Below are 21,839 nucleotides of genomic sequence, written 5' to 3' on the forward strand. Positions count from 1 at the left end.
CTCTCTTCTCGGGATCCACACAATCTTTGCGCGCAGTGCAGGGTTCCTTGCGGAGACACCCCGTGCGCCCTGTGCGAGGGTCTGGGGCCTGAGGCGTTCGTGCGCTACAGGCTCTACGTGCAGTTCGTCTCCACCCCTGTGGTGGCCGGCTCGTCCGGTCGGGGTCCCCTTGCGGGTACCTCCTCCACAGCTGCGGCGGATCCCTTGGCAGCCCTTGGGCTGTCTGGGGATTCCGTCACAGCATTACTTTCTCAACTTGTGGACTTCTTATCTCAGGATAGGCCGCTGGCTGTTCCATCCCCGGCCTCTTTGGTGGGGCGGGTTCGGACGCGGGGTCCACCGGTACGGCGATGGCTTCCATGGTCACCGGTCATTCCCCCGAACTGTTGCTCCTGCTATTGGTTAAGGACCACTTGGCTATGGAATATGACCTCTTTGAGGACATGCCTAAGCACCTGCCGGTACAGCGGAGAATCCACGGCTCTGTGGGTTCCACCGAGGTATTCGAGAGTCTTCCAACAAGGCTTTCCCCGCATCAACCTTGTTGCGTGGAATCAAGCCTTCCTTGGAGAAAGCCTGAGTGGTGGCCTCCGGTCGGGGTCTCCCGTTGCCTCCCCCATCATGGAGAAAGGGTTCATTCCCTGTTCATGACCTTGCCTTTCCCGAGGCAGGTCCTACCGCAGAGGCCCATGTTGAGCGGTTGGGTGTCCGTGCCCCACCGGCTGCTACGGTAACGCAGGCTACCTTGCAGCAGCTGGACACCCTCGCTCGGCGCTCCATGCTTGCCATGTCTCACGGAGACACGTACTTGGCTGCAGCAGCCAGTCTGTTCAAAGGTTCTCCCAGGGACCGAGACCAGGGCATTTTTAACTGCTTGCTTGGTTTAAATGCTTCCCTTGAGTACGTTGCCTGGGGTTCGGCCTTTCTTTCCGGCACATGCCTTTTTCTGAGGCGCCAAGCGTATCTTGCCACCTCGGGGTTGGATGCTGCCAACCAGGAACTGCTCCTTTCGCAGCCTTGGTCTGCGGACCCTTTTTAACAAGAAGATCCCTGGGGTCCTGAAAGAACAACAGGCTTCTTCGTCTGCTGAGGCTTCTCGGCACACACTCAATCTTGTTGGGTCCCTGCATTGACGCTTGGGTGGTGCCCCTAAGCAGAGTGCCCCTCATGATGCTGCAGCTGGCAAGTCTAAGGGGTCGTGTCCTTCTTCCGGGAAGAAGCCCCGCCCTGAGGGCTCCAGTAAGGGCAATCAGCATCCCTTTCGTGGGAAGAAGGGAACTGGGTGGAAGTCCAAGCCGTCTAGGGGACGGCAAGGGCTCCTCCAGGTGACTCTCACTGGAGGGGTCCGTATGCCGACAGCGCCAACTTTGGATGGCCCGTAGGCGAACCCGAGTCACTCAGCCCTGGACAATTGCGCCTGCCGCAGCCTGTCAGGCCCCCCCTCTCCTTTCCCAGGGGGAGCCAGATTCCAGACTTACAGGGAGAATTGGGAACAAGTGGGTGGTCATCACGATCCAGCACGGCTATCGGCTAGATCTCAAAGCGGATCCGCCGCTCACTGTTGCCCCGTTGGAAGGTTCTATTCGGAAACCGATCTTCCCATCCTGGCTGATGCCATCGGCAGGTCGGTGGAGAAGAGGGCGGTAAGGGAGGGTGTGCAGTGTCTTGGGCCGCTCATCGCGGCGCAAGCGGTCATCAAAGGGGTGTGCCCAGCGCAATTCCCAACTCCTCAGGCATCAGACCTTGCACAGTGGTCAATGTGGGTCGACTCCAATGGTCCCACTGCCGTGGGTACAGAAGTGGGGGTCCCACAAACCAGCGCACTCACACCACAGGTGAGGGTGGCTTTTTGTGTGTTTTGTCCTTATTTGTATTTTGACAATTATGTATTGAATTGTCTGTCATGTATTCCAACCTTGTAATGCATGCTTACAAATATTGGAATTAGGTCACGCGCCTAATGCATACTTGAAGTAGGCTTGCTCTTGGGATATACGACCCGAATGAAATTAATTTTTCTCTTTCCGACTGTTTAACCTGATCTAAGATTTAGCTCACACATATACTGTGTTCTCTTCCGCTGTGGCGATGAAATACCTTTCCAGTGATGCCGTTTGGAATCACCAATCGTTTGGCAAAGACGATTGAGCTTTACCGTATGCGCTTGACAGTGCTTTGGTATCCCTATATGATAACGCCAAGCATCGAGTGCTTCAGCCTAGTTGTTTACTTCTGCTGGTCGGAAGAGACAAGAGCAGTCAGGTTTGGGTTGTTGTACTGTGGTAATCAGCCTCGTATAACAAGTGGTAACGTATAACTTAATGTAATTTGTAGAATTTTCCTATTCGGAATATACTATAGTAATACCTTAGCACTTTGGCTGATGCCCGCCCGCCCGCCCGCCCGCCCGCCCGACTGTCCCCTGAGCACTTGTTCTCACTAGAGACGAGTGAAGGGTGTCACATGGCAGCCGAGGTGGCTACGCACGTGCTGCATGAGGTAATTGAGATCTCTGTGGAAGATTTCGCTATAAGAGCAGTTGGAGTTTTTAAGCTTGGGCGACAGGCAGTGATGTGAAGGTGACCTCATTACATTAAGGTCACAGGACAGCGGGGTTTGGGTGGTCAGGAAAAGTGAGACTACAAACAGTATTTTAATTCTTCACGCAGCTTCACGCAGTCTTTTGTCGTAAGGTAAACAGTGAATGCATTAAGGAGTAATGCAGGATAAGTATACAAATGTAAAAAATATTTTTATTTTACTAAGATTACAATGTAAGCACATCTTTTGTATAACTGAAAATGACGGAAAGGTAAAATGTCTCTGAAACATCTTTGTTTTGGGATGGTTCAAAGCATATTTAATTAGCAATGATAGGTTTGCAAAGGCGTTTCGAAGACTTCCTTGCAAGTGTTGCGGGGATGCTTTAGAAACATCTTTGATTTTGTAACACAAGTTTATGGAGACTAATCGGGGACTTCCTACGTAGGTTTGCCGAGATGGTTCAAAGCATATTTAATTAGCCATGAAAGGTTTGCGAAGACATTTAGGAGTCTTCTCAGCAAAGTTGCTGAGATGTTTAGTTCTGAGGAAGTATCGGAGACTACTTCAGTAGGTACTGTAAGGAAGTCTCAGATACTTCTCGGCAAGCTGCAAGTAGGAGAAGTTTGCCGAGATAGTGTGGAGACATATGCTGGGAATATCTAGAGACGTCTTAAGACCCTGCGGAGAATTAAAAATGTGCCTTGCAGTCACGGATGCATCTTTTCAGGCCTTTTTTTGTAAAAAAAAAACATTATCTGAAGAAAACTGAAACGTCAAACATGAAAACAAATTCTTTGTCACCCAAACCAACTCTCATTGGCACTTATGTGATCAACGTGATGCACGCATATCCTGGCACCATGGTCTCATGCTCTCAAAAAGTATCTGGATGGTTGCTAAGGGAAGATTGTTCCTCTGTTAAGTAATGGCATTGCAAAGTTCCTGTAGAGTTGTCGGAAGAACTGGGCGTTATGAGGGGGCCATCTCCAAACCTCGTTCAACCCTGAACACATATGGAAGTCTGGTGACAGGACTTGATGGAATTGAGGTCCTATAGGGGTTAGCAAGTCACCATACCAAGATATTGCAATCTATTTGTGAAAAGAATGTGTATTGATATTAAAACTTGATCCTTAGCAAGCTTTGAATAGTATATATAGATAGAAATTTCTTTTGACTTTTACTGCATCAGACATGTCTCTTCCTTTCACCAGGAATCATATTCAAATGAAACAACTTTGTCCTTTAACTTTTTATATCAGAGTTACACTGCATTGTGGGTTTATTTTCATAAACTCAGAACTGAAATAATTACATGCTTGGTGTCATAAACGCACCCTGTACCATTATGTCTTCCCTTGTTACACCAAAAGTGCATTCTATTTTGTGATTGTCAAGTTTACACATACTTCTATGACGTTATTCTGAACATAGTTGAGCTTATCAATATATTTCTGTCACCTCATTAAATTTTAAGTGGCAATGGTTCAGAAAATTTGGAAAAAGGTGGAGATAAAACTTATCTTTCCCAAAGTAATACAAATAATTTGCTTGTTCATTCATATTTATACAAAGTGTATCATTATTGATGTGTGACATATTATTACACCATCTCATTTAAGACAACGCAATGATAATTGTCAACAGTACAAGATTCTGGGGCAATGTCATCATTGAAAAGCCATACCGAATGGGCTATTCCACCTGAAGGTGAGGGGGGAGAGAATTTCAATTTGAGTACAGTCCGGCAAACTGTTCCAATCACATTTAAACATCTCTTAGTCAGTGAGTCAGTTGGGTTTAACGCCGTTTTTAACAGTATTCCAGTCATATCATGGCGTGTCAGCTAAATGTGGGAGGAAAGCCCGAAGTAATGCAGATCTCAGACGTTTACCACTTTGGTGAAACCCACACACACGGGTATGGTGCTGACAAACCTAGAAACATAATCGGGACAAACCAGGATTCAAACCCACAATCATAGGTTTCTGGCGAGCCCAAGGGATGCAACTCTGCACAGGGAATCATGGCGCCTTAGACAACTGGGCCACCCGTGCCCCCTTAAACATCTCTTAATGTGTATCATCCTACAAGTAATAATCCTACATGTAAAGCCTATCAAACTGAAATAATGATATTCACAACTAATAACCAACATGATTCACAGTGAGGCAATATTAATATCAGTCTGCCGGTGGTGAATGTGCCATGGAGGCTCAAAAACGAAGTTTCACTAATCCAGTATTCTAAGCTATTTCAATTTTATATTGCTCAGCTGTGCAAGTGAGTAATTATCTTACAGCGTGAACTTCATGCAAGAGATAAGCCTGAAGTGATACTTCTGTACCACCTGTGTTCCACCCATGAGCAAATGTTACTTAAGATGGTAACAGGTGTAAAGAAGAAATTGTCACTCATGAAAATATCTTCTCTTCCCTTCAAAATAAAATAAATTCAATTAAACATTTCATTTTTGTTCTCATTTTATAGTTGGAAGTGACAACCCAACCCAGAACCTTACAGAACAAATAGGAAAGGAATACTGCCTGGAGGAGAACACAACGCACATTCATCTGCAGTTCACTTAACCTTTACCACATATCTATTTGTTCTGCTGGCACTTGGTGCCTATCAGAGGGACACTTCTGTAGTAACGATTGGTTTTGTGCAACCTTCACGACTTGGCGGCACATGCCCCCTGACTTAAAAGATGACAAGGCCACATCTCTTGATATGTGACATGACACACATGGGCCATGATTGCTGGAGTCTATTCATTTCCTAGTTTCAGTTGAAGATGGAGTTGTAATAGTTGATGTTTTTATAAAGTACAGTTCCAAACTGAAACTGATGAATTGCAAATGCTTTGTAAAATACTAAATATCTGGTGTAAACTAATATTGCTGGATATTTAATACCTTATCCCTAGTCTGGCTTGAGCTTTGTTCACTGGAGCCCTCACCCTCATATTCAGTGTAAGTCCATATTGTCATGCTCCCATGACCTGGAAATGGTAGACGATGAATCAACAAGCCACATGCAAGTTTCTCATTATCTTTCACTTTGACGTTTGTTGATATGTAAGGATCACCATTCAATGTTGTGTTGAATAGAAAGAGATATGATTCATGTATCTGCGATGTACAGCCTGATGATTTTGTTTCCACTATAATAATTGAGTCCCACACAATACGTCTATAGATTTCGTCAATTTGAAATATCGCGTAACAAAATGTGTTTAAAAGAACATTCACGTGTTGCTGAAGATAAGACCTATGCAACTGCACGAAGTATATATCAAGAACATACTACGTAAATATTTTCAGTGTTAGTTTCACATTAAATTGGGAATAGTTAAAGGATTTGTTTTTATAATACACTTATAGATTCAAGCATGACTTTAGAACAATTTTACGTAGATCTAGCATTTTAAACTTTATTCCATAAAGATGATGACTGGATGACGGACGGACGGACGGACGGACGGACCGACCGACGGACTGATTGATGGACTGATGGATTGATTGAGTGCTGCTTTTGACATTATTCCAGTTATATCACGGCATGTCAGCTTTATGTGGAAGGAAAGCCCGAAGTGATGCATGTCGCGGACATTTACCACTTCAGTGAAACCCACGAGCACGGGTATGGTGCCGACAAACCTAGAAACACAAGTATTTGTCACAAAGTGACGAAATGTCCCCAGCCTGTATATACACCATAGTACCAAATATGAAGACAATCCAGTGTTTAGTTCTTGAGATATCGCGGCAACAAACAGGTGGGACGTACGGACGGGCGGTCGTGAATTATATGTCCCCCGCTCAATAATGGGGGCGAACCAGGATTCGAACCCACAATCATAGGTTTCTGGCGTGCCCAAGGGATGCAACGCTGCACAGCGAATCGCGGTGCCTCAGATGACTGGGCCACCCATGCCCCCGAATTAACATAACATGACAATATTACAAGTATTAGGTAGTGTGAATTCGCAGGGCCACTTGAATTTCATAGTGATTTGAAATATTTACTTTATCAACAAGGAATCTTTTTTTATTCCATGGTTCTATGAAATCAAGTTGAAATGTAGTGATTTGTGTACCTTAAATTTCTAGTGATTTTATACCCAAACCGTTGTGATATTTCCAGAAAATTGTTTTTATAGTTTCAAAGATACACATTATGTTTAGCATAAAAAAGTTACATTTATTATCACTTTCCTATCAAAACAATATAATTACTTGGGTACAACCAGTTTAACTGGCCTCTTCTGCAACAAGATTTCACTTTCCTATCGAAACAAAACAATTTGAGTTTTGCCAATGTGGACCGACTTCATTCAAGGACCACATACAGTATTATGAACTTGATAAAATGTTTTATCAAAATGTTATGCTCATTGTTTGTAATAAACATGAAAAAATAAATGTAAATTATATATATATAACCAAGTATTTTTTAGGTTCAAAATAACATAGGCCCAACTTCCACCCAGTCGCTACGTACATAGTTTCATCAGTTCTGAAGGGGGAGAGGAGGGAATGTTCCGAGAAAATGTTTTATAAACATCTTAAATATTCTAAATTGTCTTTCAGGTGTAGAAATGTTGAAATTTCCTTTGATTATGTAGGATAGATGGTAGCATTTACGTGGTTAATAGCTCCTTACCGATATGTAGTTCGCTTTGGGACAGCATGTTTCAGATCTTGGCCCACGTGCGGGGATGTGCGTTTGTCGGCTGCATGCCGATTTAGTGTTTTCAGTCGTGGGTCGTATGGTAAGAGCGCTCCGATTGGTTGGTGACAGACTGGATTAGCCAGTGGCAGCACCGTTTAGACGTGTTGACCCAGAGGTTACGTGTCCTTGCGAGTATATAAGTGATTGGCGCGAATGCTCTCATTGTCTGGTATGATCGGGAAGATCATTACAGGTGAGGGAGACCACACCAAATTACCCTGTTCGGAGATCTAACAATTCCCCAATCCCTAGTGATTTTCGGCAATAAAGATCTAAATTATGTGGCAACTTTAGAATTCATGGGTAAACTGTTATAAAGGTGGGTTGGACGGGTGGATTTAATTAGGAAATAAGGTAAGCTATGTGATGTAGCTACATTCGGAGGTTTGGAAGGGTGGTTTGTTTGTCCTTGTAGACTGTGTTAAGGATGCTGTAGGGATTGTTTATTAAAGTGGGTTAGGGGTTTGTTCGTCTGCTTTAGGTTGCTTCTGAGTTTTATTCTTAAGATATAAGTAAGTAGGATTTTTGGCTTAATAATGTAAATTTTAGTTAGGAATAGGATTGACTGATTTGTAATTGTTGTTGAATTCGTATTTATATTTTGTTACAGTTGTTTTTGTCTTTTTAATTTTCTGTAATAAACTGTTGAAACTTGATTATATTTTGTTGTGGATCACCTCCCTACATCCAACGAACTGAGGTCATAAAGGACAGACGGAGGGACCGTACACACATTCTTTAGTATTTTCGGCATCAATATCTCCTTGATAAAAGAATCACAACGCAAAGTCATGAAAATATTAGGTGTCTAAATGTGCCCAAAGACTGTCCTGTTACACAGGCAATGATAAACCATTGCATGTAGTGGTCCGAAAGTTTATCACACGATATCATTTGGAAACTTGATAAATATAAGATATCTTTTACCAAGATTTATACATCCGTGTGAATAATTCTAGAAAATTAATATAGATATATAAAAGGGACTGTAATGGTATTACAGGATCACAATGTATGTGGAGTTGTTTGTTTACCGACGTTGCCATGACCGTACACATTTCATGCAATCGATGATGTTGCAATTCAGATTGTTTTTGTTCATAATTAATTATACCGAAAGTTGCTAATTCTTAGAAATAAAGGAACTAGAGTATTTTCTTTTCATTAGGTCATAAAATATTATAATTGAATGTGAAAAAAGTAAAGAAGTTACAAATTACATTGTCATCACATACCGTTTGAAACAAAGCAATTTGTAAGGGTCAAAATTAAGGTGTAATAAGAAGTGAGAACTGTGCATATAAGTGCAGGTCACAACTTTTGTGCCATTCATCATCAAGGCATTTGTGAATAGAAAATGACAAGGCTACAGTATTGCAGAGAAATAAGTTTTGATGAAGCAGGTTAAGTTGGAGAGTCACAGGCCGGTGGCAGCCGCAGCACAAGCCAGTGGCAGCTGCAGAAGAAGTTCCCACAAGGCACCCTTAGGGGCTGATTAAAAGAGAAGGAAACAATGAAGGAATTTGTATTGGGGATGGAAGACATTTGAGTTCTTGGCATGTAGAAAGCAAAGACAGAATCTTAAAACTTATCCTACCTAACTAACACTATGCATTTCTTGTTATTCTTCAACCCTGGTTTGGAAACAGCCTAGAACAAAGTTTCCAGCTTCATAAGTCACCATTGTGATGTGTTACGCACTACTGCAATCCAAAGTGACATGACCCCAGCCATCTGACTTTACCCGACTCGAACTTTTAGATGCTGTCTCCATGCAATGTCTAGGGCACTGGATTAACATGTTTTCCCGTCGGCCAGGCCTCCTACTCTACCTACTTCCTCTACTACTACTTCCTCTTTCTGGTCTGGTTAACGTCTCGGACTTGTTTCCCACTGCACTCGGGGATGCCCCGTCACCAGTCTCCTCTCCAAGAGATTATGATATCGTCAATCCGATGGAAATGTTTTTCTGGATTGCAGATTTACTGGGCCTCTCCCATAGCTCCTCTAAGGAAGACACACACACTTCCCCTCTATCAACTATCCTCTCAACTACAGAAGCTGTCGCCATGTCCGTTGCTCATGCCAACTCGTCGGAAGAGGCCCATATTCGTGGGTCCATGGCCTTGGCCCACGACAAGTGTCACATCTCTTGTCCCATTGTATGGGTGGCCTCACTAACTTGCATCAGTGTGATATTCTCTAGTACTGCCCATGTTATGTTCAAGGCAAGGTTATATCAACTCCCTTCGTCTTTTTTTTTGTGCCCATAAGGTTCACGATATAGTGCAGGACGTCGCTTAGGATACACAATTACAAGTTTCTGTTCTTCCTCACCATCGTGAGGATCAGCAACGTCAAAGACGTCAATCTCAGTACGTTCCGCCCCAGGAAGACGTTCGTGAGGCTCAAGGCCATAAATGTGATTCCTTTAGTCGGTCATCATGGAGGTCAAAGGTACATTGGTTGTGAAACATGCAATAGAATGTCTTGGTCCCACCACTTCAGTTCCAGGTTTCTACTACCCAATCTTCATCCTTCTGAAGAAAGAAAGCAGCAAGATGCGGTTGATCTTCAACATGAAAGATTTCCAACTCCCCATTCTTGGACCCTCCACCAAACTTCCACATGATCTCCATTGCATTACTACGCACAATCATTCGCCCAGGCCACTTCATGGTCAGCCTCGACCTTCAGGACATCCCCATTCACCGCATATCATCAATACCTCCACTTTGTCTTCAACAGAATGGACTATCAGTGGATGGTGCTCCCGTTTGGAATTTCTTTGGCCACTTGGTTATTCAACCATCCTATGAAAGTCAGTTTCTGCATCGCCAAGGCATTGTTTTCGAGGCCTACAAAGACAACTGTATCCAGGATCATGCCATGTCAGTGATGCTGGTGAAACATCTTGACTTTACAAGGAAGTTATTTCAACTAGGCTGGTTGATCAATGTGTCCAAGTCAGAGACAGTCCCAACTCATCGTTTCCCCTTTTGACACTCGGGTGGGGAAGATGTTTGCTCTCTAAGACAGGTGATACAGTGACATGTACCATTGGCTCTCAGACAGCTGTTACTTCTCCAGCAGTGGCAAGAACTCTTTGGACTTCTGACGTTGGCACAAGCCCTCACTCTGCTCGGTCAATTACACCTACGCCCATTCCAGTGCTTCGTCTTGACTTTTCTCCAGGAGAACAATTGCGAGATCCAGATTCAACTCCCGTTGGTTCTCCATGATCACCTTCAGTGGTGGCTCCAAGGGTCGAATGTTTGCGCAACAGTGGCTTTGCTGCCATTTGAACTGGAAATCCACCTCTTTATCGATGATGCCACCACAGTCGTATGGGGCGCTCACTTTTACAATCAACAGACTGAAGGGCTGCGGTCAAGTGCCAATTAGGAGCTTACACATCAACAATCTAGAGTTCAAAGCAGTCATTCTTGCCATCACTCCTTGGGTGGATTTTCTTCAATTGTTTGAAGTCTTTATTCAGTCAGACACTGGACCAAGTCTACGTCCCCCCTCAGAACAACATTTCAGTTCTTCACCCTTGTCGACTCCCTTCACATCCAGGTTCGGGCCAGGCACATTCCAGAGATCCAGAATGTGATGGAGGATGCCTTGTCCCAACCTGATCACCCATCCTTGACAGAATGGCAACTCGATCCTCAAGTCTTTCGCTGGATCTGCCACATTCACCAAACCCTACACCTCAACCTATTTGTTACCCACTTCAACAACCAGTTCCCGAAAATTCATATTGTCTTTTTATCCCTTAATCGACGGCTGCAACATCTGAGGTGTTTCAAATCACCATCTCCTTTTGGCAGCTTTTGGCCTACATCTTTGCAGGACAACCGCCTCCAGTTGCTTCCAATCCTCATGAGACGAGGGCAGTGGCTTCCATCTTGGCTTTGCACAGTAATTGCACACTCTCAGCCATCATCGTATGATGTATGTCCTTACAGGCTGGGGTATCTGCGCCACACCATCAAACCGTGGGATAAATGCATAGTGTGAGATAGGAAAAGTTTAAAAATTTGTAAATTATCAAAAAAATTATTATTTTGCATTGCTGGCCAATGGCTGTACGACAGGAGTTTCCACTGAGAGGGACATGGGTCAGCCTAGTGGTATATAAAGACCTCGTACTGCAGCATGTCTTATGAACTCAGGATTCCCGACAAATAAGTCGTCTCAAGTTCGGGGATATTTTGACACAGACTCTTGTTTAACAAGATGCCTCTATAGTTAGTTGAATAGGTTTTGATGTAGTTGGGTGGGGGTGAAATTAGGATGCAAGAGTTGATGCATAAAGTTGAAGATGGGTAAGGAAGGGGGAAAGAAGGCAGTTTTTTTAAAATTAAGTCAATGAAGGTTTGCCCCCTGTTAAAATAAACTTTAGATCAAACCTTACTGTTTTTATTCATAATTAGACGTGCAGACAAAAGAATACTGCACAGGGAGAAGAGAAAACAATGTAATGCACCGCAGTAAAATATCAGACCTTTTGCCACCAATTCACATGGTTCATGGCGCCTATTACACCCTTTAAACATTGCTTAAAATCTTATGTGCATGCTATAAAGTGAGTGAGTGAATGAGTGAATATGGTTTTACGCCTCTCTTACGGCAAGGGAAACCAGAAATGTGCTTCACTGGACTGTCTGGTCCAGACTCAATTATTTACAAACTCATCATACAGCAGAAACATTGCTGCTTTTGACGTTAAATATTAAACTATGCAAAATATGTGTGTAATGATATGAGATTAACATTATTGATATCTTTGTTTCAGAGTGTGATACGGAGGTTAATATCCTCTGGTGGATAAGGACTCACCTCTTGTAGTTGAGTATCTTGAGAGTACTTTCTGTGTATATGATAATTTGAAAGTATTGAAACTTATTTGTATAAATATCACACAAAATAATTATTGAGTTTAAAAGGGGAGCTCACAAATGAGTTCTTATTGGTAAGTTGCACATTAGTGGATGTCTGCCAAATTCAATACTGTCACCACTGGTTGTCAGAAATGTTTATGGTTGTTTGATTAAACATTTTTAAGTAACTTATGGAGATGTATAGGTTCTCTGGATAAAAATTTCAAATGAAATGAAAACACTGGATCCTGTATGTAACTGTGATGTTGGCATTTCAGCTACAACAGTGATTCGGTCACTGTTGCAAGAGAACGGGTGATTGAGAAAGTCAGGAAGAATCACTCAGAGGAGGAATGGGCCAACAAGGACACTTTGCGAGGTATGGTTAATTTTCAGGAAATGGTATTGAAGTACACTGATCAGAAGCACATATACTGATCAGAATCCATTGAATGTTAAGTACTCAGGAAACAGACCATGGGTCTGATACATATAGACAAGATATCAATTCATACATGCAAGTCTTAGTTGCACTAAAACAAGAACTTAAAACATACAAATTATGCAAAGACCTGAATATATAAACCAGTAAAAATCAAATCTGAAATTTCAATCATACATTTGAAAGCGTTTATTCAGATGTGTATACTGATTATCAAATTGATTCAATAATCTTTCAGTTGAATCAAATATACTGTGGAATTGTCTGTAAAGTGAATGTTAGATACACTTGTAGCAGCATTCGAGAACATTTGGATGAACAGAGGGGATGATCATAACCGCAGCATCACAGGGAAGAAAGAGTGAGTGAGTGAGTGAGTGAGTGAGTGAGTGAGTGAGTGAGTGAGAGTGAGTTTGGTATGACGCCGCTTTTAGCAATATTCCAGTAATATCACGACGTGTCAGCTTAATGTGGGAGGAAAGCCCGAAGTGATGCAGGTCTCAGACGTTTACCACTTCAGTGAAACCCACGAGCACGGGTATGGTGCTGACAAACCTAGAAACATAATCGGGGCCAACCGGGATTCGAACCCACATTCATAGGTTTCTGGCGTGCCCAAGGGACGCAACTTCCGATTTGAATTGATAGTGCTGTAAATGATTTGATATGTGTGTGCTAAAACTGATTTATTCTCTTTCAGATTAAATCCTCCTTGGGGCACCTATTGCATTTTCTTTGCTAAAGAAAATCTACATCTAGTTGTAACCATTTTTCCTTAATAAAAAATGTTACCACACAAAAAACTTCGTTTTTGTATGATATACGACCACCCTTACGGGGCCTCACCCCTCACCCCTCCCTTCCCTCCCTCCCCTCCCCCCCCACCCCCCCCGACCCAAAACGCCTAAAATGTCTGGCGGAGGACCGGCATGATGATGGGTCATGCCCGATATGGCCTGACTTGCTCCACTTAAAGGCGGGGGTAGATATCAGATCTGCTAAGACCTTCCCCCCCTGGCTGGGAAGACGTAACGATGCCACGCTTCTTGCATGTTCGGCAAGGCGGAAGCCATGATTGGGAGAGCAGAGATGTAAGGAGATGTTCATTGGTTGTGTCCGTTTTCCTGGTCACATGGTTCGCGTGTTGGCTTCATAATAGGGAATCGTCAGTCATAGCTCACCATTATCTGGTAAGATACAGTCGGCTCCCGCGGCCTGAATCAGGACCATTCATTATAGGGCTTTTCGTTGGGATATTACATGAGGAGGTATGGGTGGGGGGAAAATAGAGTAGCGATTGAATAGGTGGGGTGGTAAAAAAAAGAAAAAGTTTAAAGCTCTGCACGCTAACATCGAACTCATTCGACAGAGGTGTCACTTCCCGGGCATCTAATGTCGAACCCATTCGACAGGCGAATAGCATAACGACACCCCAAAATAAAACTCTCCATATCTATTTACCAAGTAGGCTTTGCGTAACATTTAAATTACGTATGACATGCATAAATGCTCAGCTTGCTCAATATCAAACCTTTCAGTCATTTATTTACCTCAAAAAGAAAATATCGCTAGTTAAAAAAGTTTCGGCCAAACTTCTCGGCAACTACCAGAAACGGCCATCGTTGACTTTTGGCACTTCATGTTGAGCGGCATGCAGTCCGATATTTTCTTCATAATTTCATCATTTTTCCTATTCGATCATAAATTTTTGTTTGCTGACGAAAGGAAAACACTCATATTCCTTAATTTCTAAAACTTAGCAACTTTCGGTGTTACTAATTGTAAACAAAAACAATCTGAATCGTAACATCATCGATTGGATGGAACTTGTACTATCATGGCAACGGTGGTAAACAAACAACTCCACATGCATAGTTATCCCATTAGACTATTACAATCATTTTTGTTACATCTAACTTAATTTTCTATAATTGACACGTATGTATAAATCTTTGTAAAAAAAAAAAAAAAATGTTTAAAGAGTTTGCAAATGATTTCGTTTGATAAACTTTTGGACACATTGACAAGCCGACAAACGTCAGTGATACGTTTGGGCGTGGCCTAACTCGCGATTTGTTGAGTTGAACAATATCAACAAACATTACTAAAAATGACAAATATTGTATGATACGAAAAATCTGAACTGATACACATTCTAGGTAAACCATTCAATAGCCAAATAATGCAGTTTACGAGAAATAATCAAAATACTTGCAATTTTAGCTATCAATTCTGAAACCGGAAGCACGTACCGCATGTGATACATGGAAGCAAAATATGCAAAAGTTGGTAAGCTATCATAAAGAAATTCTGAAATAGATTCAACTTCAAAAGAAAATACATGATTTACTATTTCACGTCAACTATTTACTTTTTATTGATCTGGAAAGCAGTCTTCACTCCTATTTGTTTCATATTTCTTCATGATTGTCGCCATCAAATGTGTAAGTCTAAATCCGAAACCGTAATGGATTTCAAGCTCGATGATTATAATTTAATAATATTTTCTGAAAACGAACGCAACGGTGAGCGATATAACGTATTGATATGCGATAATATTAACAACATAATATTGTTATTGGTCTAACATTACAAAAAAAGAACAATTTAAAATATTAAAGATGTTGTTGAAAACTTTCTAAGAACCTCCCGTCCTCTGAACCAATTAAAATTTTGGTACACGAGGTAGTGTAAATATATATAGATTCTAGGCTCCTATATGTGATTTTGTACCCAAACAAATTAAATTGTACCCAAAATACTTTGTGAATTTGTACCTAAGAAAATAAGACAATAGATCTATAATTATATTTATGTTTTCATGTAGATTAACAGAACACATAATACAATATTTCATCAAGTTCATAATATGATGATGACTGTGATCCTTGAAATTGATTTAGTTTTGAGAGAAATTGACGTCTTGTCACTGAAGAAGAGGCCGGTTAAGTTGGTGAAACCTAAGTTAGAATGTATTGTTTCGATAGGAAAGTGATATTATGTTAAGTTTAAGACACCAAAATTAATGTATATCTTTGAAATAATTCTAGGTAGATCTACAAAATCACATACCTATCTGGGTACCAAATCACTAGAAATTTTGGGTACAAAAGTCACCACTGTACATTTCAACTGGTTTTCCTGAATCAATGGGATAAAAAAAAAAATCATCTGAATGATTCCTTTTCTCATTTTAAGACAAAAATTTGTTTTACATAACAAAACAGGCAGATCTACGCGGATCACGCTTTATCCTAAAAATATATAAAAATGTGAAAAATATGGACACCTCAGAAATGAGGGCTTTAATGTATAATTCTACCTAACTTGTCACATGGTTTGACTTAGATCTACATCTATCTAAGAAAAGTCCTTATGAAAATCTTTTTTTTAATCTTTTTTATGACACTGACATTTCTGGCACTTAGACAAAGAGTATTCAAGGAAAGACATATCTTTATAATTCTTTCTTCATGATGACAGGGGGACTTTTATACACACCAGCTGAGGAAGTTGTGATACTGTGATTGCATACAAAGGAAAAACAGGTTGGAAGCAGTACCTGTATGTATAAAATAGACCACATAAGGTGAACAAAAGTAATGGATTGGCTGACTGGAAAAAAATACATCTGGCAAGGGTAAACATGTACACAGGCATGTTTCTTTTCATTCCAACCAGAAGACTGAGATAGCCATGTTTCTTAGAAAATGCTAACTTACCAGCTTATGTGCCACCATGGTTCTTGTGATTAAACAAACAAAAATGTCATGTACAGCTGTTACAAGTACTGTTACTGTAATTAATGTATCATATTCCTATTAAATCATATTTCAGAATTGTTTTATTTGGAAACAAACCACTTAATGCACAAGATTAATGTCCATATGAGTTTAGTATGAAAATGTTAAGGATCTGATTAATTTATTCATTATTCATGGAACACTAAAATTAAAATGATGACTTCAGAGAGTTACTTATTCACATAGTTCATTTTCAAAGTGAAAGATAATAATTGTTGAAAAAATGTTTAAACTAGAGATAATAATTGAAGTTTGATCAGTTACACTGTGCTGATGCAAAGACCAATATTTAGTGTCCACACACACAATCATTGTGGAAAAAAATAACTACTAAATATAACTTAAAATTTAAAACCTGTAAACAGCTGTAAATAATTAAACAATTACAAATCTATAATCAATACGCAATCATGGTGGTCTTCATATTTTGGGAATAAATTTAGAAATCCTTCGTGAAACTGTTCTAAAATCATGCTAGAATCTATGAATGTATTCCCGAAAGGAAAACTATCCCAAATGTCATGTGGTACTAAGACAGAAAATATGTATGTAGCATTTTATTGCTTATTTATACCCTATCATATTCAGCAACGCGGGGATGTTATTTTGAAACACGTTTTGTCAAGCCCATTTTCCCGCACCTGTTGTAGAGGGTGATCTTTCTGATCGACGATATCCATAGACGTATTACGTGGGATACACTTGTTGTAGTGAAACTTATTTATAAGTCATTAATTGTTTCCTGCAAATTTTATAACATGACACGTCAGATTAACCCGAATATTCGTATTTCTGCAACTGACATGATGACCTCGAAAATTAAGTTATTTTTCTGTTTAACGTTTAGATAATAAATTTACTGAAATGGTTCATAATTTACCATCGCGCTGATATTTGCCGATAAAAAACCCCAAATTTTTACTCAATTAAAATTAAGATATCGGAGATATGATTATTGAAATCATTTTGCACAAATGTTACAATATTAAAAGGTTCCTAGCATGAAATGCAAACCACCTTCAGTAACGCAATTCAGGCAAGTTTAAGAAAATTTACAAATTTTGTGTTTTCTTTGGTCTTCTTAACCTTGGTATGATTGAAAACATCGGGATATTTTTATATAGTACTGTGTAGTTTTCTATCAGGAATAATTGTGCAAAATATTTCTTCAATTGGCCCTTGTTTAATGAGGCACCAACTGTTTGAAATCACCAACCCTCTTTAGAGCGACTTATGCTAAAATTAATCCAGCAGGCAGGGGTGAGAAGTGTGAAAATAATTCAGCAGGCTAAAGGTTAAGGAAGAATGTTGAATTGGCTCATGTAGGTAGGGAAGGGGGAAAATTACGTAGGTAAAAGTTAAGTGGAGAAGGATTTTGCCCCTGTTCTTTTTTGTTAAATAAACTTTAAATCAAACTTCACTCTTTTAGCTTTATCTATAATTAGAATTGGTAACTCGGTCAGGAGCCTCCTAGAACAAAGACAAAAGAATACTGCACAGGGAGGAGAGAACAACGCAAAGCACTGTCAACTATTTTTACAGTTCTACTGTCATTGGGCGCCTTTTACAGGCTTTAGAGGGTGCCTATTACAGTTGCAACTAACAACCAGTGATGAGGAGCAACAAGGGATGGGCCCTGGGACTTCAGTGGGAGCCAATAGAGATGCTGGATGCGAAGAAGTACTTAGACACACTCACTGAGACTGCTCTGGCAAATGTAAGAAGACCGCCTAAGGCCAAGTTGGATTATGACCCTAGGAGGACTTGTGAGGAGCCCATGCAGAAGAAAACGTCTAGGGCCGTTCGATCCACACAGGAGAGATTGTAAATGTGACTCTTTCACACTAGTCTTTGAGGTTTATATAATTCTCATTTGTATGAACAAAACTGTGACCTTATAATTTTGGTCTTGGAGACCGACCATTTCAGCTGGGATTATGTCTGGTAAGATATTTTTTCATATTTCATAAGAGTGAGTGAGTGGGTTTAATGCCACTTTAACAGAATTCCAGTTATATCACGGCATTTCAGCTTAATGTTGGAGGACATACCAAAGTGATGCAGGTCTCGGACGTTTACCACTGGTATTTCCAAAATATACAATTTGGTATAGTTGGTATATCCAAAAATATACAATTTTGTATATATATAGATAGATTTTACCACTGCTTCATTGAATTTCTTCATCTCGTAGATAGGGATTCTTGTAGTTGATATTGAAAATATTACTTATAATACCGAACAATATTATTGCACGGGACAATAAAACTTTAATACTATTTTTATTATGACAACTATATTTGGAGTGTTATGAAATATTTTGTATTTCTTTATGTTGACAGCATTTTACATAAGAAATAGAACACATACGTGCAGATTTTACTAACAGATCAATAATATAAATAATACCGCTGTCTTGACTAGATCGCGGTTAGAGAAAGCACTGTTTGTATAACAAAAGGCTGCTGCTGTCTTAACTAAATCGGGGTTAGAAAAGCACTGTTTGTAACAAGAGGCTGTCGCTGTCTAAACTAGAATATACAATAAACGGAATAACAAGAGAGTAGCCTTTTCGCGATTGTCATGATCATTGCAAAATAATAGAAACCAGATCAATTTAATAATTGTACAAGGAAACATAAATATGGGAAACACTTTGTTGGAATAAATTCCTATTATATTACGTTCACGCATTAGTTCTGGGGTTTTCAAAGTAAAATTTAACATATATGTTTATTATTTTATGTAATGGTGATTCTAAATATAAAATATTGGTTGATATTGTTTGACGAACAGTTGTATACACCGTCCATTGTGATACTTAAGGATGTTTGTTTAGTCAATTGACATGCGTTCATTGTAAACAAGGATTAGTGTAAAAGGATTACTAAGTTTGTCACCCAGTATAATGCACTTCCTCAATTAGCATAATTAGAACAGAGTTTGTAATTAGTTATATCCGGACTCCAGTTAACCAAGGCAGCGAACATCAGTGGAGAGTATGAGCAACTGGAGAAGAGTGAGTGAGTGAGTGAGTGAGTTTGATTTTACGCCGCTTTTAGCAATATTCCAGCAATATCACGGCGGGGGACACCAGAAATGGGCTTCACACATTGTACCCAAACTGGAGAAGAGGAGCAACTGAATGTGATTTATGAATTAGTGGGGTTTTAATAATAAACGAACGCCTGTCGCAAAAATGCAACAACAATCGCAGATAATTCTATCGTACATTTGAGGGTGAACGTGAACGAAGCCGTGCAGCAATTTGTCTTCAGAACACAGTGAGCTCAGGTAAGTTTATTAATGATGATATTTTCATTCATTCATAGATATGGCAATCATGAGCGCTGACATTATGTGTGTTCGCAATAGAACATTTGGAAGACTAGACACATAGTGATTCACTATATGACAACATCAAATCCAGTATTTGTTTATTGCAACAGGTTTAAATCATACAAAATTGTGCATTATTATAAAATAAATACATCATGTGTGTTAATTCATCTCATGTCAAATACATTAATGATTTTTTTTTAAATATAATTTAATATAACTATGACTTTTACATTATAACTAAAATTATGGAGTCTTGCATTGAGCCAACAAACTTTTGTACATATTATTCACATTGGAATTTCTGTTTACTGTGTTTGCGATGGGGTCCAGGCAATTCCCCAAATGGACAATTCCAAATACAACTGCGTAAAATATTAATGCTGATTTGGAGAAAATTACCAAATGGATGAAATCCCTATTCCCTTTCTCCAGACATTAATTGATCACTCACCAACAACTGACAAGGGATTAATCCTTGTTAAGGCAGTACTAAGTGATACAGCATACTGCAGGTTAACTAGACTAATTAACTAATTAAGGGTTAAATGAGATTGTTTACTTAGAGTGTGATGTAATCCATTTGATGCCGAATTACAAAGTGTGAATCTTCAAAAAGGGTAAGCATACCCAGTTTGTTTTTACTTTGCCAGCAGATTATATGGATTAATTAAGTATAATTAAATCTAATCCGCATTAGTTGGATTGCGGCAGATAAGCAGTCATGCATTGCTAGAGACAAGCGTTTACTAATTAGCTGATATCGTTATAACAAGAATGTTGTCAGACAGACATGCATTCACTGGAAGTGTGTAACAGAAGTTTACACTCGCCACAACCGGAACAGGAAGGTACTTTGGATCTGGTGTGTCGACCCAGTGTGTTAGATAGGTTCGAGGACTGTGACTAGTGAAAGCGTTGAACACCTACATGTATATCGGTATATTTGTAACCCGTTGTGTCCGAACTTGAAACATGTATATCGTTCGATATTAGTACTTCCATTGGTTTGTAACCAGTTGTGTCCGAACTTGAGTGAGTGAGTGAGTTGGGTTTAACGCCGCTTTTAACAGTATTCCAGTTATATCACGGCGTGTCAGCTTAATGTGGGAGGAAAGCCCGAAGTGATGCAGGTCTCAGACGTTTACCACTTCGGTGAAACCCATGAGCACGGGTATGGTGCTGACAAACCTAGAAACATAATCGGGGCGAACCGGGATTCGTACCCACAATCATAGGTTTCTGGCGTGTCCGGGGGACGCAACTCTGCACAGCGAATCGCGGCGCCTTAGACGACTGGGCCACCCGTGCCCCCTGTCCGAACTTGAAACACAGGTATATCGTTCGATATTAGTACTTCCACTGGTTTGTAACCAGTTGTGTCTGAACTTGAAACACAGGTATATCGTTCGATATTAGTACTTCCATTGGTTTGTAACCAGTTGTGTCCGAACTAGAAACACATGTATATCGTTCGCAAATACCTAGAATTGTAATAAATCAGTATGTGGAACAATTTTGTGGTTTGTCCCTTATTTAAGAATTAAGCATTACTCCCTCACTCAGAGTGCCACCCAAACTTGGAGAACCTCTTGTTTAAATTTTGTAAGCGTAACAAGAGTTTATGCAAACTCTTGAGGCGGGAATGAGTCTATAAAAGTAAATCGCTTACAAGTGCATAGACTCCACTTGTAAGGGCAGATGCACCACTGTAGGTGACTTCATCAGAAATGTCTGATCACACTCATCCACCTGAAGACAGCAGTAGAGTAAGATTCATCAGTACCATGAGGAAGAAGGCCAGAGAAGAAACCACGTCGATGCGTACCCTGTACAACGATGAGGTAGCTACAGAAGACCAGCCACAGCTGCTGCCATCGTTCCCATCCATGAGCAGTGCCTTGTACCGACACAGGCAGAAGAACATCCCAGCACTCCCACAGACAATAGCTGAAGTCCAACTTAAAGGAAACTGGACTGAAACAACAGACAGCCGCCCATTCCTGCTTTTCACTGATGAAGATCAGTGCAGACACTGTATACATGGACGGAACATTTACATCTTGCCCAGATCTGTGGAACCAG

Source organism: Haliotis rufescens, unplaced genomic scaffold, assembly GCF_023055435.1.
Source record: "Haliotis rufescens isolate VD_foot unplaced genomic scaffold, xgHalRufe1.0.p SCAF_4, whole genome shotgun sequence".
Classification (NCBI taxonomy): Eukaryota; Metazoa; Mollusca; class Gastropoda; order Lepetellida; family Haliotidae; genus Haliotis; species Haliotis rufescens.